Below are 18,733 nucleotides of genomic sequence, written 5' to 3'. Positions count from 1 at the left end.
GTCAGACTTCCAACCAAACATAGTCTCAGTAAAAGAAACGTAATTACACAATATAATGATAGCTACACTCCCAAATTCTGAAGATGTTTATGGCTGAAAAGGATAATCAGAAACACTCCATCACCAAATTGGTAGCTGAGTTGAAAGATAATTGCAGCACTAATTATCTAAGGAATTGTCTCTCTTCTTAAAGCTTTTGCTAAATTCAAAGCACGTCCGGCTAGCAATCGGGAAATCTGGAGTTCGAATCCCGATGAGGGAGTAATGTATTTTTGTTGCTTCCTGCTTCGAAGCACGTAAACCTAATGACACTACTGTTACATATGAGGAAGATATTGAACGCAAGCAAAAATTCAGTTTAGGGGCAGAAAATCAATCTCATCATCAATGCAAATTTCATATGATAATGTTGAACTTGTCAGTTAGGAAAAAAAAATACATGGCATCTGAAGGTCGAGCACTGCGCAATTTTCCTTACGATAAAAAAATTAAAACCAATTAAGTTACAAGAAATAGCTTAGGCTTTGAAAGGTCTCTTTTCCATGGTTTTTTTATGCAAACAGGATACATATGAAAAATTTTAAATCGTAAATCTTCTCTAAGCCAGTTGTCAGTAAACCGCAAGAGATTCTGGCATCATTTTTGCGCACCCTATTTACGCAGGTGAATAAAATCGTTAGAAAAGAGTATGTATTACGAAATTCGAGAGTTCTGTGGTTAATAGAAAGAAAGAGAGATAGAGAGACAGAGCGATCAGAGAAATGTCTTTAATCACGCATAACATCATCATACTAGAGAGACCGGCTGTTAACGCAGCCGTTCAAGTACTGTTTGTGATTAATTACTTGGAATAGTTGATCTAATCCACATGTTATGATGCAGTATTTGCATTTAGGTATGTGAAGGCTCGAATATATCTAAATGGGAACTGTAAATTAGATGTCCAGTTTGTCACGTGATTGGTGGCAAATGGGAAGCCTGAAATGCGTAAAATCATGCTAGCCAAAGTGGAAGCATTTCTCTAACCTTTAGAGTGCTTAAATGCCAAATGTTGTTAAATTCGTAGTGCTTTTGTTTATGATTTGCTCTGAGTTTCTTTCACGAAACAGAACTGTTATCTCTTTATTTTTTAAATAACGTTTGTTTAGTATCAACCAAACAATAGTAACTTTATTAATAACCGTTTATTAATTAAATAGTGAACAACATATTCAATACATCTACATATGTTCTATGTATTTTCGAGTATTTTAGACTTTTGCTTACACCATCATTGCCTTTCAGCAAATAAGAAAAATTGCCTATTTACCATTTGCAGAAAAACTCAACACACAACCTTTCAAATACTGTTTGGCTTTGACAATTTTCAGTTCCTTTTCAAGCATTCCATGAGATAATAAATGATTCTTTCCAACTCTATGAATATTTGCAAGCTTAGAAGCTGTCATAATCTTGTTATAATTTTGTTAATTTCCTAACAACTCATTTTTAAATTTTAGATTTTTTTGTATAATCTTTTTCGTTTGGCATCCGCCACATTAGTTCTTCCAGTTCAAGGATTTTATGTAGATTTCAGTTATGCTAATTGAAGTAAAGTATTGTTGCTTCCTAAGTGCAATTTTATTCTTAACAACCCAAATACAACGAGATTAGTTCTAGTATTAAAAAAATACTCAGTGTTTTGAAGATTTGTTGTTACGCTGCTCACTCACCGTGAATTAAGAACTGAAAGTTGATTTGGTTTGGTTTGTTTTATGTGATTACGGCAAAGCCTCAAGAGGTATCTGACTAAGAGGAGGGATGCCTTCGTGGAGGACTTTCTAATTTATCCGCGCAAACTGGCTCGTATACACGTTATACATGGAGAAAACCATGTAAACGCTCATGCAGCCAGCCCGTTCAGGGGTATTCGAGCCTCGGACCGAATTACCAGTGTTTAGCGACTTCACCGCTCGACCGCTGGTGGGCCGAACTAAAAGTTGGATTTAGAGAGTTAGAGTAATGCCAAGGATTAAATGATTATAACTGTAAATCGATAGCTCATTCAGGCCAGCTATTTGCTTTGTTCGCTAGCTATTGACCTTCAAGTTCTGCTTCATACATTAAGTTATAACCGCCAAAAAAGATTAAATAAGCATTTATTTGTTATATATTTATGTGTTTTTTTAACTTCCGATAATTCGTTATATCTGTTGCTTAAGCCAGAATGTTAAGGCTGTAACTCTGAACTTAGATCCTCTACATCTAGTATCGTGAAATTAACGATTCGATTTTAGCAACATAAATACCAAGGCGATTTACCAGCATCACAAGAACTTATAACACAGCTAAATTAACAAAAACAGTAAGTTTATGTATAAATTTGTGGTTAAAATAATATGGTTACAGCCGAAAACATCGCGGCAAAAACATCGCAGACGAAAATGTCGCGGAGAAAACAACGCAAGGCGAAAACGTCGTGCTACAAAACATCGTGGGAGAAAACATCGCAAAGAGAAAACATCGCAGTTCTAAAACATCGTGGTACAAAACATCGTCGTCGAAAATAAAGCGGTTCAAAAACATCGCAGTTTTAAAACATCGTCGTCGAAAATATCGTGGTAAAAAATAAAGTATCTACAAATCATCGCATGACGATAACATCGCAGACATGCTTTTTTCAGGTTTTAATAATTGTAAATGGATATTCCCATAATGATTTGTGAGCACAAGATGGAAAGAAGGATAATTTTTACTTTCATATTTTTTATTAATTAATACATTTTTGCTAAGAAAATAAAAAGGAAACTTAAGCATAAAAAATTAATGCAACTTATAGCACTTAATAGAATTTTAAACCGACATAGTTAACTAACAAAGGCCATTAATAAATCATTTTATAAAGTTTTTACTGGTAATATTTCATGAAAAGTATAATCTATAAGTTACATTTAATTTTCTATGCTTAAGTTTCCTTCTTACGTTTTCAGCAAAAATTTATTAGTTAATCAAATATGTGAAAGTAAAATTTATCCTTCTTTACCCCTTGCGCTCACAAATCATTATGGGAATATCCATTTACAATTATTAAAACCTGAAAAAAGCATGTCTGCGATGTTATCGTCATGCGATGATTTGTAGATACTTTATTTTTTACCACGATATTTTCGACGACGATGTTTTAAAACTGCGATGTTTTTGAACCGCTTTATTTTCGACGACGATGTTTTGTACCACGATGTTTTAGAACTGCGATGTTTTCTCTTTGCGATGTTTTCTCCCACGATGTTTTGTAGCACGACGTTTTCGCCTTGCGTTGTTTTCTCCGCGACATTTTCGTCTGCGATGTTTTTGCCGCGATGTTATCGGCGGACACCAATAATATAGAACGCATAACGTGAAGATTTCACTAACCCACGAATTCTCAATAATTTACACCAATAATTACAACTTTAACTATCCAAGACGTTAACCACCTGAAAGGCTTCCAACATTAAATTGCCTAAAAATAGACTTTTAAAGTTACGATCGATTAGCAGCAGAGGAATATGCTCTTATTATCGATGAACACTTTCTCCAACAATAATTAATCTTTCTTAGGATTAAGTTTTCCCTAGAAAGTCCTCACGAAACCATCCCTTCCCTTGGGCAGCTGGCCCCTGTGTGCTTTACTGTATTCAAATAAATCAAACCCAGCCTTTCTAGGGATTCAAAAAAAATTTGTAGTTAAAAAACCGCAGCTTTTAAATTTTACTTACGGGTAAATGAGGTTACCTCTGGAGAATGACACTGAAGGAATTATTGCGAATAAGTAGAAAAAATACGGGAAAGGATAATTAAAAATTAAAAGCTGGAAAGTTTGCTGTTAGGAGCGCAACATGATTGTCACAGAGTAAAGCCAAGTTTACAAGTAGAAAATTCAATTTAGAGTCGCAACCGTTTTAAACCTATTCGCTTTTTCTGCAGTTATCCTAAAAACACGCTTGTTTTATTTAATTTCTTGCATCTAAACGGATTCGATAGCATTGCAGAGACATTAGGTAATTTTTGGAAGCAGGCAAGACGAAAAATTAGCAACGCCTTCGCCGGGAATCGAACCACGGACCTGTGGAATTAGCGCCCAGCGTGCAGATCACCACACCACGAAGGCGGGAGAAACACCTTATAGCATAATCTAATTCAGTTGCTTATTCAGTAGGTTTGGTTTATTGAGATCAAGGCAAAGCGCAGTAGGGCTTTGCGTCAGCGCCTAAGAGCAGAGATGCCTTCGCGGAGAACTTTATAAGGGAAGTTGGTTCGTATACATGTTACACGTGGGGAAAACCACGAAAAAGGCCCATGCAGCTAGTTCGTTTGCGGGATTAGAACCTCGGACCGAATTACCAGTGTTCAGCGCCTTAACCGCTCTGCCGCTGGTGGGATATTTAAATTTACAGTAATATAGTAACATGTAGTACAGTTAATGAATTTTTAAAACAACAAGGAAATATGTATTTACAACTAATTCTTATCTACTGAAGCAATCAGACTTTTATTTTTCTAGATTTTAATTATAATATCGTATTTTTAACAGTGAATGTTTTTGATGCAGTTGAAAAATTTCTTTACGTTTGAGCAACATAATATTAACTACAGTTATTATGGGAAGTAATTTTTACATGAAAAATGCAATTATGTTTCAAAAATTCGAAAAACCTGCTTTATTACTTAAGTACAAATAAGTCTAAAATGGCGAAGTTTGTTCAGAAATCGCTTGTTGCATGTTCTCTGAATAAATCTGTGGCGTTAGAGAAAACGCTAATTGCAATCAATCCACTTCTCCAGACCGAAGTGAAGGAAATTATCCTTAAGTAAGCTCCACTAGATTTCTCAGGCTAAGACTAAAGAGCTTTTATTCAGGTCTTATAAACTGCAAGCGCGAAATACGACCTCCGTAACACCAAATCTAACCAAAAAAAAAAAAAAAAAAAAAAAAAAAAAATCATTCTTCAGCAAAAGACATATGTGAGCATTCTGACCAAACCGCTCAATTTGAGTCAAAGAATAATAAACAGATATTGCTTTTTTAATTAAAAAAATTATATCTCAGTCTCATTACATCAAAGGCCTTCTCTTTGACGCCAATGTACCATCTAATTTAAGTCTCAATTTATCCGCGCATTTTTAGCAATAATGTTAACATACTCGTACAATGAAACATATCTAAATATATTACTTGTTGTAATATACAGTCAGTGATTTTTTATAACCTTAAACCATAATTATTGCGTTTATAGCTCCATTGCGTTTATAACCATAATTATTGCGTAAGCTATTTGAAGAAAGCAACTGCATGCTTTATTTTCCAATATATTGATCGTCCCTCTTCTAGTTATTTGTAATTGACATGTAATAAGCAACAGATCCTAGATATTTGTATTACATATGTGTCATTACAAACATTTTCAAAATAAGGTAGATAATATTTTGAAAGTATTTTTAACGCTGTAGTTAGGAGAAATGCAAAAATATAAGAATCTGTCGAATGTATTGTTCTCATGTCTCATGGTATCTACCAGTGGCAAAATCAATGAGACAACTGGAAAACGTATAACTCGTTCCATGCTCATTTCCCAAAAGCGGACTGGCTGTAGATGGATGCCATATTTTCCATCATGTTATAAGGTTATTTTCTCCTTCCTTTCTGCATGCCTTCGGTTAGCACACTCTGCGGGTATTTCGAGAGGTCCAGATTCGAGTCCCGACGAAGGCATTGCTCATTTTTCACATCTCTTGGGTTTAAAAAAACTAATGACTCTGCAATGTATATCCTAACCTATATTGGTTAATTTTACTCAGAAAGTCCTCCAAGAAGAGATGCCTCCTGAGGCAGAAAGCCCTCACTTGTTTTGTCGTAATGAGTTAACTAGTTAAACACTTCAGAGCAAAATTTTCAATCAGTAAATTATTAAGCTTTCTCTTGTAAGTTATATACTCTATTAAGTTCATACATATATTTTCAGGAGATCAACTACAGATTTGATAAGGATTACAGTTTTCCAGTTTTCGTCTATTATAGCTGCTTAATAGTGTGTTTATCTTTTGTTTTTTAACATTTACTGATTTCCACTGGTTTCGGTTACGAATATGTGCACGAAGCACTGCTGTAAAATTTAAATAAGTTAATCTGCGGTCAAAGAAATAACTAATTTATTTTGCATCAATTCCTACGGGGAAAATTAATGCGGTTTAATTTTCATAAAAGTAAGTTTTACATAAACGTAAAGAGATGTTAGAAATTACTTTACGTACATTCTCCCAAGTGCTTTGGAAATGATTATAATATTATAGTAATAAATACAATATTATCATAGTAATTATGATATTATCATAAAAATATTATTATGATTATGAACGAAAAGCGGTACCCAATCGCAGGAGATGTCTTTGTATTCGAAAACATTTCGATTGCGAATCTGTAAAAGGGCTGCAAAAAGAAAAACATCTACTGTAATGGAGTGATAGTAACGACTACTTATTCTCCCGCTCGAGTTGATGAAACAGCAGATACTTTTAATCATTAATAAACACAATTAAATACTGGGTTAGGACCTGGTGAAAAGAATATTGTGAGGATTTATCTATTTAGTTTTGACTAATAGTTAATTTTGAGTTAAAGTAATTTTTCTTTCGCTCTCCTTTTCATCCACGCTTTTCTTGCTAGAATGTAAATGAGATAACGAGAGTTTATTCAGATTGAGGGAGAAAGAAGCATTATTTAAGCGAAGGTTTCGAAAGTTGAGTTTAGAGCGTGTTCTGCCTACTTGAGGCCACGTTATTATCGTGAATATAAAGCGATTCGATTATTTGGCATTGAGTGCTTTAAGCCATTAGGATTGTCTCGTCGGTTTCATACAAACCAGAGCCTATCTGCGCGTTACTTTATTCTGTGAGCCGTTAGGCTAACTTGACTTCATTTGCTTTTAATTCAACGTTATTTGTTTAAGTTAAGCCAGAAGTGTTGGCTTGTGTAAATCCAAACTGTTGTTGCGTGCGTACGGGTTCGTTATGAAATGAATGCACAAGTCCGATGAAAAATGAACAAAAATTTATTATTATCACAACAAAAATGCTTAAATTTTCTCAAATTATCATGCAGTATTACAATATCTCACAGTAGTTATCTTTTAACTACTCAAATGTCCAATAGAACGTAATTCAAAACAGCTAAAGAACGCTAATCCGCGAATTCGCTACAATCAACAACAGTAGTTTTCTAAACAACAACAAACTAAGCAACTACTACAAACTGAGATGTTTTCCTCCTTTTATAAGATTTTAAAATCACGCGTTAGAATTTTCCAGCACTTTCTCGAAATCAAAAAGAGATATTTATTTATTTAACGCACGCGCTCTTGTATTTTTAAATTTTCCGGCTTAGCTTTCTTTTAATATTCGTCACGCGCTGCACTGCGCGAGAAATAAAACCATTTAATTTATAATTGAACTAACATTAGCTTTTTAAATACCAAATTCATAACACTGCCCCCTTCCCAAGGACTGCACGTCCCGGGCAGTACAATCCCTGGACAGGAAGCTAAACTTACAACTGTGGCATAAATGCAACTGAGGCATAAACATTACATTACAATATCAAACAATATAAACAATAAATGCAATAAATAAAACAAATCAAATGCTATCAAATACAAATCAAATACTAAATGCAAATCAAATACTAAATGCAAATCAAATACTAAATGCAAATCAAATCAAATACACATTTAAAAATAAAATGGACCATGGTCTTATACTATTTACAATTATTTACATTATGTACTATGGCCATAGTAATGAGCTAACCTGTCGTAATGAACGACTTTAGGTTTAGAGTTCGAAGACTTACGAATCCGAACCACGACGTCATTCAGCCTGTTTAGGACTGTGTACAGGCCATCCCAAGGTGACTGTAATTTCGGACAAATTCCTTTTCGTCTAGTCGGATTCCACAACCACACCTTGTCTCCTTCGTGGAATTGATGTTCAGCAGATCTTGTGTCGTAACGGGTCTTCATCTTCTCCGTCGCCAAGTTGACTCGCTCTCGTGCAAAGTTGTGCATCACCTCAAACCGCGCCTGGAGATCTTGAATATATTCCTCAGACGATGAAGGAGCATCCGGAGGGCGGCCAAATGAGGGAGGGAAACCACTAATGAGAGGTTATTAAGGATGGTTCGATTGAACCTCTCTACCATGCCGTCCGACTGGGGATGCAATGGCGTCGTTTGAGTTTTGTCAATGCCGAGTAGTTTGCATAGTTCTTTGATTACTGCCGAGGCAAAATTCCTTCCCTGATCGGAATGTAACTGAAGAGGCACTCCGAACCTGGAAATCCAGTGCTGTATCATTACCTCAGTTACTGTGACAGCCTCTTGATCAGGAATAGGATAAGCTTCAGGCCACTTGGTGAAGTAATCAATGACAACGAGTATGTATTTGTTGCCATCAGCAGTTCGTGGCAGAGGTCCCAGGATGTCAAAGGCGATACGTTCAAAAGGCGCCCCTACGTTGTAACGTTGCAGCTTGCCTCGGCTGCGTCTCCTCGGTCCTTTCCGACCTGCACAGGCATCGCAAGATCGGCACTACTTTTGCACGTCATCCTTTGCATTATTCCAGTAAAAGCGCTCACGAACTCTCTGCAAGGTCTTCATTATTCCAAAGTGACCTCCAGTAGGGGTGCTATGTAACTCTTTAAGGACATCAGGAATGCGGGATCTTGGATGTATAAGTTGCCATCGGAACGTCTTCCCATCATCCGATTCGAATTTCCGGTATAAGACGCCGTTTCGAATGTGAAGTGAATCCCAGAGTGCCCAATATTGTTTGGTTGTAGGACTACAGATAGAAATGTCCTGCCAGGTAGGTTTTCTGTTTGATGACTCCATTAAATCAATTATGGGTTTAATGTCGCGGTCTTCCAGCTGGTCTTTCCTGACTTCATCATCACTCCACGGTTCTCGATGAGCCGATGTTGATGTTGTAATTTGTCTTGCGACCGGAGTCAGCAGCTCGTATTTCGCTTCCACCCTGGAACAATATCGGCAGCTTTCTTGGCAAGGTCTTCTAGACAGGGCGTCGGCGTTTCCGTGTGATGATCCCTTACGATGACGGATAGTGATGTCATATTCTTGGAGTCTCTGTATCCACCTGGCTATTTGACCCTCAGGATTCTTGAAATTTAAAAGCCAGGTCAATGATGCACGATCGGTGCGGAGCAGGAATTTTCTGCCGTATAGATAGTGATGGAACTGTTCTACAGCTTTGACTATGGTGAGCAACTCTTTCCTGGTGACACAATAATTCCTCTCCGGTTTAGACAGGCGCTTGCTCCAGTATGCCACTACACGTTCTTGGCCGTCTATTTCTTGGGACAAAACAGCACCAACACTTTCATTACTCGCGTCGGTGTCGAGAATAAATGGTCGGTCAAGCTGAGGATACGTCAGGATTGGAGCAGATGTTAAAGCCTCCTTTAAGTTGTTAAATGCATCCTCGCATTCTTTTGTCCACAAGAACTTCTGGTTGCTCTCTGTCAGCTTGTGTAGGGGTCTTGCGATGGAAGAAAAGTCCTTCACGAATTTCCTATAGTAGGTGCAAAGCCCTAGGAAGCTTCTCAGCTGATGGACATTTTCGGGACGTTTCCAGGATTTAACGGCTGATACCTTTTCAGGATCCGTGCGCACACCTTCTGCAGAGATGACATGTCCCAGGTAAGTCACTTCCTTTCGGAACAATTTGCATTTAGCGGGACTCAGCTTCAGATTGGCTTCTTTCAGTTTCTGAAGCACCTTCCTAAGATTTTCTAAATGTTCTTCAAAACTCTTTCCGACGATGATGATGTCGTCCAGGTACATGAGGCAGGCTTCGTAGGAAAGGCCTTTCAAAACAGTTTCCATAAGACGTTCGAATGTTGCCGGCGCATTACACAGTCCAAACGGCATCACCTTGAATTGCCAAAGCCCTTGTCCCGTAGTAAATGCCGTCTTTTCTCGGTCTTCAGGCTGTATTTCTACCTGCCAATACCCACTCTTTAAATCAAGTGTTGAGAACCACTTGCTTCCAGAAAGAGTGTCTAGAATGTCGTCAATTCTAGGAAGAGGGTAACTGTCTTTCTTCGTAACCTCATTCAACCGGCGATAGTCGACGCAAAATCTTGTTGAGCCGTCTTTCTTTCTGACTAGGACGATGGGAGATGCCCATGGACTTACTGAAGGCTTGATGACATCGCCTTCTTCCATATCTTTTAACAGTGTTCACACCTCTTCCTGTTTAGCAAACGGTAGACGTCTTGGATGTTGCTTGATCGGGGGATGATCACCGGTATCTATTCTATGTTGTATCAAACTAGTTCGACCCACGTCAGAATACGAGCGGGAGAAAACAACTTGAAGATCTTTAACGACGCGATCGGCAGCATTCTTCTCTTCATCGTTTAATTGCGCATTCTGAAGTAACTCTGATGTAATGCTTTCTGAAGACACGGATTCTTGGATGTTACTCTTTCTTTCAACGGTGGTTACTGGAGTACATGTTGCAACCACTTCACCTTTCTTAATAACTCTCGCCTTCTCAGTTACATTGGCGACTCTCACCGGGATAACCGTTCTGGATAGGTCGACGAGTGTTGAGGCTACTAGTACTCCTTTTGGGTTATTACAGTTATTGGGATATTCTATCATGCCGTAGCGGAAATTTCTGTTTTCGGCTATGGATCCAGGAAGTAAAATTTCTGTTCTTGCCGGTATTGTGATATTGTCTTGTGCTATGATTTTATGGACAGATTTAACTTCATCATTGACTCCAAATAACGCTATGTCCTCAGATGTAGAATGCAATTCGTTATTTTTAAAGTGCAAGGAAAAATTGTATTTCCTTAGAAAGTCCAATCCGAGTATGCAAGAATCAGTGATCTCTGCTACATATGCCGTGTGATGGTAAGCGGCACTTCCAAACGTGATGTTAGCATTTACTTTTCAATCGATGTTGATCTTCTCACCGGACGCAGTCTGTAGGGTAACGGAGGGCGGCGTCCAGATAAGTTTGCTTCCCAGTTGTTGAGCCAAATCTTTTCGGATGATGGTAACGTTGGCTCCTGTATCTATCGTCATATTGCAGGGAACTCCATTAATATGTCCTATTATGAAAAGTCCATTACTGCCGCCTCTCACTGCAGAAATCTGAAGCGCTTTAAACTGGGGCTTTTCATGATCTGGCAACCTCCGCCCCGCGAGATGGCCACTAATTAGTTTCCCTGCTGTTTGTTAGGAGCGGTCTTAGCATCCGTGCCCTGGGGTGTTCTGCAGTTTCGTCGTATGTGTCCTTCAGCACCGCAGTTCCAGCACTTTACGGTCAGTTTCTTGTCACCAATATTCTGTCTCAAGGCGTTCAGTTGTCTAGTTAAATCGTCTAGACGAGCAGTGACTTGATCCCCTGGCTCCTGGACTTGAGGAGCTCTGACTGGATGGCGGTCTCGACGGGTGGCTTGCTGGGCTGCCTCAAATTTCATGGCATACACTAAAGCGCTTTTCAGATCTTTAACATCCGCCATTCGCAGTGCTTTCTGTATTTCAGGGTCCCGGATGCCATCGATGAAATATTGCAGGGACAGGATTTCCCTTGTTTCTGTCGGGCACTCCGAAAAGGCGTGATGTGACAGCCTTTCAACATCCGTGGCGAGCTCCTGAAGCGTTTCGGTGAGCTTCTGTTGACGAGATTTTAATTGGAGTCTGCTGTAGTCTTTTAAACATTTCTCGCCGAAGCGCAGCTCCAAAGCGCCGGATAGAGCTTCGAAATCTAGCCTTTGATTTTCGGGAAGCGTCTGCAGGATATCCGCTGCGTCTGCTCTCAGAGAAGCGGCGAGATGACAGGCCTTAGCTTGGGAATCCCATCCATTCGCATCCGCAACGATAAAAAACTGGGTCTTATACACTTGCCAGGATGTCTTCCCATCATATGTGGATAGCTTCAGAGATGGACGAGCAGGCATCGATAAAAATTTGAAACCTTCAGAATTGTTTCCTACCGTCGCTATGCACTTCTTTAGGCTGTCAACTTCTTTGGCGACGGCAGCAGAAACCCTACCATCAATTTGTTGTTCGACGGCAGAAACTCTTTCTTCAATTTGTTGTTGGAAGGCCGAAACTCTACCTTCGACTTGTTGCTCCACAGCCGACACTCTATCTTCTATTTCATCTTTGACAGAAGAAACCTTTTCTTCAATTTGCCCGACTTTATTTTCGACAGCTCCTATTCTGTCTTCCATAGCCTCAAATTTACTTTCTATTACGCAGGTTATTCCTCTTTTCATTTCGTCTTGACCTGCTTCAATCTTTTCTTGTACAGCTTTTATGTCTTCTTTAAAAGTTACTTGACCAGCTTCCAATTTTTCGTGAACGGCTTCCATTTCCTTTTTAACGGATCTCATCTCTCCTTTAACGGAATCTTGGCCCAATTTCATTTCTTCCTTAACGGAGTTGACGGCCCCTTCCATCTTTTCTTGGAAAGCAGCAAATGCAGTCATCATTTGCCTGAATTGTTCTTCCATCGCTCTTGTTATTGGCATTCAAATCCCACTTCTGACACCAAAAATTGTTGCGTGCGTACGGGTTCGTTATGAAATGAATGCACAAGTCCGATGAAAAATGAACAAAAATTTATTATTATCACAACAAAAATGCTTAAATTTTCTCAAATTATCATGCAGTATTACAATATCTCACAGTAGTTATCTTTTAACTACTCATATGTCTGTTATGTAGAGAAATTATCTGATAGCGTTATAAAAAAATTAGGTGAATGATTTTATGATTTATGGAAATTTAAATTTTATTTTGATTCTGAATTATTTAATTTAAGGCTTTAATTTTTGGGGAAAGACAGATGCTTCTGGGAATATTATTTAGTTTAAAAGAGTATTATTTATTTTCCTCTATTTGTAAATCTTGTACAAACTTTTATTCATTGTGAAAGAAGCAGGGAAAGGGAGGCAATTTTCGCCAAGTCATGATTTCGCGCGCTTTAGAATGTTCGAGAAAGAATTTTCATTGTTAGTTGACCTTAAGAGAGGCAAGTACGTGACGGAAAGGTCAAAGGTTGCTACTTGTCTTTCAATGTAAGTCATTCAGGTTTTTGGCGATTGAGGGTCCGGTTGTTGGCTAAGTGAAGAAGGGCGCGCATGCGCGATCACCCTTTTTTTCCGCATTCTGGAGTTGAAAACGAAGATTTTGCCATAATTAAGGGGGCGATAAGTGAAGCCATAGTGGGAGCCCGTTTGGTGAAGGAGAAGAAGGAAATTTGAGTTGGACACACTTACTTTTGGCTGACTCTCGGATGGACTCGCTGATTTTTGGGCTTGCTGGACAAAATGTAAGTGACTCCGAGAGGTGTTTTCCGGCGGGGAGCGGCAAATATGTTCCCCGGCCGCGTTTGGTTAAGAGGCGAGACACACTTATTCTTGACCGGAGAAAGGAAAAGATTTAGTCGGCATCGAGCAGTGCTTCCGGCGGGGAGCGGCAATTATGCTCCCCGGCCGCGGGTTTTCTCAAAAATGCGAAAAAAAAACTGTTGAGCGAATAACAAAAAAATTAACAGAGACTTGGGTCTCTATCTGTATCGGCAAAAGTCAGGACGATGTCCTCTGAACTCCGACTTGAAAACAGAAGGAATTATGTCACCTTAGACAACTGGAAGCCTGCGTTAGCCGTTCTCTAAAATGCCTAGCTTAATTGTCTACGTTTTCCTTGGTGGAGCTGAGAGTCTAGGCAGACAGCCGTGCGGTGTAAGCTGTTCTCTTGCTTCCAGTGGGAATAATTTTCTTCTATGGAAACCAGTAGCAGGCGTAAGATTTGACGGTATAGCTGATGTAATTTATTGTCGTGCCGTTCGAGTTTCTGGCTTGCGGATTTGCCAAGTGACGTAAGGATAGAGCTAAGATATGAGCTCTCCTCCACTTCAAGATGTCACCAACCAGATAAGTTATATAGTTTTTTTTTGTGTTTATTCGATCCTCTCACGACGAAACTTTATTCTTTTAACATAACATTTGGTGCCGTGACCTCTGCTTAGTGAAGGATCGAATCAGTAACTGATTTTGTGAATTTATTTATTTCGTATAACTTACTGTTTTAAGAAGGTGTTAAATTTTAGGTGCTAGGATTAATTAGAGTTTTTGATTTGTGTTTGCTTATTTGTTAATACGAGAGTGATAAAGTTTGAAAATGTGTGTGAATTTCAGGAATTTTGGACTTTAACGTTAGGCACACAGAATTGAACTTTAAAGTTAGGAAAAATATATATTTTTAACGTAGGAGAATAGATACTGTATATTTTTACTGTAGAAAATCCTTGAGTGTTTTCTGGATGTATACTTTTGATTTCTGATTTCTGATACAAGATGGAAAATGAATTATTTCACGATAATCCTATGCTATTTGTGTATCCTTGTATAAAGTTTCGAGTGCTTGTCGGTAAAAACTGGACTCATTTTTTTGAGCACTTCTAAGAGAAAGAGATTAAAGACTCTAATTATTTTACTGAATGAGACAAGCCATAGCTATGCGTAGCTAGAAATTTTTTTTTTGTGTGTGTTTTTGCTAATTATTTAACCTAGAATCTTGTGAAATGTATAATTGTGAGGGGTAACGTTAGAGAAATTTTGATTTTTTTGACTTAATTGAATAATATTTTGTGAAATGTATGTAATGTTTTCATGATTCTCTAGCGTAGTATATTATTGCGTTTTGATTTACAATGTTTTGTTATAATTCCAGTATATTGTGTAATGTGTTAGAAAATTTAATTTAGTATTGAGCAATGAATTTTATAAGTTCTGAAGGCATAATGATACAAATGAATGAGTTAGAAAAATTGAAGATTGTTTTGCAATTGCAAAATTCTGTTTTAAAGTGAACATGGGTTAGATTTGAATTTTTGCCTGAGATCAGCAATAGTGATGTTTGCATATTTTTTTTTTTTTTGGATTGAATTCTTCAGCTTGAGTGAGGTTCTAATTAGTTTAATGAGTCAGAGTAATTGGGATTAGTTATCTTCTGAGTTTTAAGTTTGTGAAAAGTTGTCAGGTGAGAATTGTTTAAACAGTAGAAATTGAGTTAGTCTTGTGAATTGTAGAAAGTGAATTTTAATGAGAATTTTGGTGACAACGGGAATTGGTTTTATGGAATTTTTTGAAATAAGTTTGAGAAGATTAGTTACTTTTGCTCTGTACTCATGTGTGGGAATTTTCTGTTGATTACAAGTAGTTTGTCTTGAATTTGCTAGTGAATCGTAATAGAATTGATTTGAGTTACTGAATTTCTTTCTTGGTTGGACTTGTTGCTGAATTTGGGGTTAATTCTTCTTTTGGCTTAAGTTTTGTATTTGAATTGGTAGTATCAAGATAGTTGTATCAGGTTTTTGTTTTGTTTTGGTGGTTTCTGCCAAGGTCCGTAAAATGTAAGTTCTCTGATGTTTAGTTTCTGTGGAAGAATTGAGATTGCTGTGGTCATAGGAAAATAGTAGAATTTGAGTTATGGATTTCATTTGTGTGATTTTTAGGGATTTTTGAGTTACGAGTTATGAGTATTTTTTTTAGTTTAGCACTTTTGAGAACTTTGCATTTGTTGCTTGCAGTTAGGTCTTGCGTGAAGTTGTAATGTCCTGAAAGCTCGTTTTCTTGTAAATACTTGCACTTCATGGTGGCACTTGACCTCTTACACCGGGGAGCAAACAGGAACTTGTTATCTGAGAAATCTATTGTTGTATCTCTTTCATTGTGTTGGTTCAGGATTGTAACGTTTCGGTCAGCGCACTTTTCTTTCCGAGATAAGAGATCTTATGTTCTCTTTCAACGTGTCTGGAGGTTTGCTTGATACGTAAAGTTTGAGTCTGTCATTCATAATACAGCGCTTTTCTCAGCTTACATGGACGCGGTAAAGAGTTACTTTGTTTCTTTTGTTTGGGTGGAGGTGTTTCTGAAGGCTGTTACTTAGGTTTTTTATACAACGTTTTGAAAAAGTCTGATGTAGAATAGATCTCAGTTTTGCCTAAAATTGGGGGGTTTGTTTTGAACACCTTTTTGATTTGTGATATTTTATTTAGTGTTCTAGTAACGTGCTTCAGTCCAGCATTGATTGATTTCTTTGACTAGGTTGAATTTTTTTCTCGTGGACTTAAGGGATTTTTAGAATTACTGGATTTTTTTTTGGTGTTGTCTTACTAAGGGGACTTAAGTTTGGTGTTGTTACTCACTAGTGTTTACCGTGAGGTTTGAAATTTTTAGCGGCACTTCACTCTTGCTGGTTGATTTTTTTTTTGGCTTGATTTGAATTACAGTGAAATATTTTTTGACTTGATATGGTTTAACATAATGACTATTTGTGTATTTGTTTAGGTATTGCAGTTTAAATTTTTTTTTTAAGTATCACTGATCTCATTGCTCATTTGAATTATGTACGAAATTTTTACAGTTTAATTGTATTTTCATTTTATGTCTATATGTGTATCTTGGTAGTATCTGTTTGTAATTATTGGCCAAACGTTATTTTGTATATGCATTAGGTTGTATTATTATTATTATTTTTTGTGTGTGTATTGGATAAAATTCTAATTGGTATTTGCACAGCGTATTCGTTATGTTCATTCTCGGAATTGATTTTGGTTGGATTGAATTTTTGGACAATCACGTTTTCCTTCTTTCTGATCTTTGTGTGGGGCATTTTCGGCTGGTTCCGAGGTTCCTTGTGTTGTAACGTTCTTTTCTTTTCTAATGCTTGGCCCTGATCAGGCCGCTTCTGTTCTTAGACGTGACTGTTTGGGATTCAATCTTAGAAGTTATTCAATTTCGTAGTACTTAGGGGTCTTTACTCCTTATTTGAATACGTTCATGTGACATATTTTATTTGGAATTGTTTGAATTATTAGTGTGTTTATTTTCTCAGGAATGTATTTTATGTATCTGCGGCGCGTTAATTATCTTATTGATTGATCTTAGACATATTTTCTTTGTGATTAGCGCCTTATTTTTATTTTTATTTTTGTATGTGTTCTGAGTATTTCTAGGTTTAATTAAGTGATTTAATTGATGTTTTGATTAATTATTTTGATGATCTTCCTTGAGTATTTTAATTAGTAATTGCTTTGATTAATCTTGTTGTTTTACTTGCACATTTTGGACTTGAAATTTAATGTGTCAGTAACGTCACTGTTACCAAGGAGTCGTGTGAAATATTGTTACATTATGTTATCCTTTAGCCTTATTGCACAGTATGAGTCATGGTATTTCAAGAAGTGTCTGTCTGCTAAATTTTGGTAAACCAAAATTTAATTCCTTAGGGGAAAGGAATGTTATGTAGAGAAATTATCTGATAGCGTTATAAAAAAATTGGGTGAATGATTTTATGATTTATGGAAATTTAAATTTTATTTTGATTCTGAATTATTTAATTTAAGGCTTTAATTTTTGGGGAAAGACAGATGCTTCTGGGAATATTATTTAGTTTAAAAGAGTATTATTTATTTTCCTCTATTTGTAAATCTTGTACAAACTTTTATTCATTGTGAAAGAAGCAGGGAAAGGGAGGCAATTTTCGCCAAGTCATGATTTCGCGCGCTTTAGAATGTTCGAGAAAGAATTTTCATTGTTAGTTGACCTTAAGAGAGGTAAGTACGTGACGGAAAGGTCAAAGGTTGCTACTTGTCTTTCAATGTAAGTCATTCAGGTTTTTGGCGATTGAGGGTCCGGTTGTTGGCTAAGTGAAGATGGGCGCGCATGCGCGATCACCCTTTTCTTCCGCATTCTGGAGTTGAAAACGAAGATTTTGCCATAATTAAGGGGGCGATAAGTGAAGCCATAGTGGGAGCCCGTTTGGTGAAGGAGAAGAAGGAAATTTGAGTTGGACACACTTACTTTTGGCTGACTCTCGGACTGACTCGCTGATTTTTGAGCTTGCTGGACAAAATGTAAGTGACTCCGAGAGGTGTTTTCCGGCGGGGAGCGGCAAATATGCTCCCCGGCCGCGTTTTGGTTAAGAGGCGAGACTCTTACACACTTATTCTGGACTCACTTACTCTGGACTCACTTACTCTTGGACTCGCTGACTTTCGGGTTCGCTGGACTTGTGGACGTTGCTCTTGAAAACTGGCTTGAAGAAAATTGGAGTTGGATTCTCTCCCTTCCTGACTGGTGGGTGGAACTTACTTGGGACGTTACCCGTGAAGCTTGCTCTTGGGATGAGTAAGAACAGGCGAGCAGTAATTTCCTAGCAACAACGTTTCTGACCGTCGAAATTTGAACGAGTTACCTGCGTGTTGACATAGGACTTTCAGGACCAAGCGGATAGCCGTCCTGGGCAGCAGTGCTCCTGTTCTGTTCTACAGTAGTGAAGTGGAGTCTACATTTTTAGAACCAGTGTCAAGATGAGCCCGGCCGACATCAACGCGGGATAAGATAAGAGTCCTCCGCTTCAAGATGTCCCTTCAAGATAAGTTTTATTTTTTTTTTTTTTGGTGTGTTTGAACTTTAGGCAAGTTTTTTCAAAAACGTCCTTAGCAGTAAAAAAAAACAACGTCGAATCTAAAATTTAACTCTCAGGCCATAAATTGTTCCCTTTCCTTTCTTTTAAATCACCAGACAAACCTTAAGTTTTTTTTATGAATTTAAATGAACAGACTCTCAGATGAGGTTAAGATTTTTCTTATTGTGTTGTAATTGAATAAACTGA

The sequence above is a fragment of the Stegodyphus dumicola genome, chromosome X2 (assembly GCF_044657685.1).
Source record: "Stegodyphus dumicola isolate Sdum_Otavi_A_Nest chromosome X2, ASM4465768v1".
Classification (NCBI taxonomy): Eukaryota; Metazoa; Arthropoda; class Arachnida; order Araneae; family Eresidae; genus Stegodyphus; species Stegodyphus dumicola.
This window is presented reverse-complemented; position numbering follows the sequence as displayed.